Genomic DNA, 615 nt, shown 5'->3' on the forward strand with positions numbered 1-615 from the left:
TGTTATTTCTTTCATTTTGTATTGTGTATTTTTTTTTTTGCTCTTTAAAATAGATAATATTTTTAACAACTCAAACATATAAACAATTCTTTAGATTGTTTTTTCTACATGAACATCACGATCATTTTAAAGCTACTGACAGAAGTTGTTAAAAGTTGTGTACAGAAAAAGAAATTCTATAAAATAGTTTTTTTTTTTTTTATTTTCAAAGAAAACATTTTTTGAAAATGTAATTTATATTAAAAATGTTTGTTTTAAAAGGCTGTTAAAATTGTTGTCAAGTGATGAAAAACTTTTATTTTAAGAATATTTATAAGATTCGAAGAGATATAAAACACCACTGTAATGAAACAGGGCTGGAACTGAACCAGAGCAGAACAGATGTAGAACAGAACTAAAAAAGTACTAAAACAGAACTAGAACAGAACTAGAACAGAACTAGAACAGAACTAGAACAGAACTAGAAAAGTACTAGAAGAAAACTTAAATAGAACTAGAAAAGAATTGGAACAGAACTAGAACAGAACTAGAACAGAACTAGAACAAAACTAGAACAAAACTAGAACAAAACTAGAACAGAACTAGAACAGAACTAGAACAGAACTAGAACAGAAC

Source organism: Lucilia cuprina, chromosome 5 (assembly GCF_022045245.1).
Source record: "Lucilia cuprina isolate Lc7/37 chromosome 5, ASM2204524v1, whole genome shotgun sequence".
NCBI lineage: Eukaryota > Metazoa > Arthropoda > Insecta > Diptera > Calliphoridae > Lucilia > Lucilia cuprina.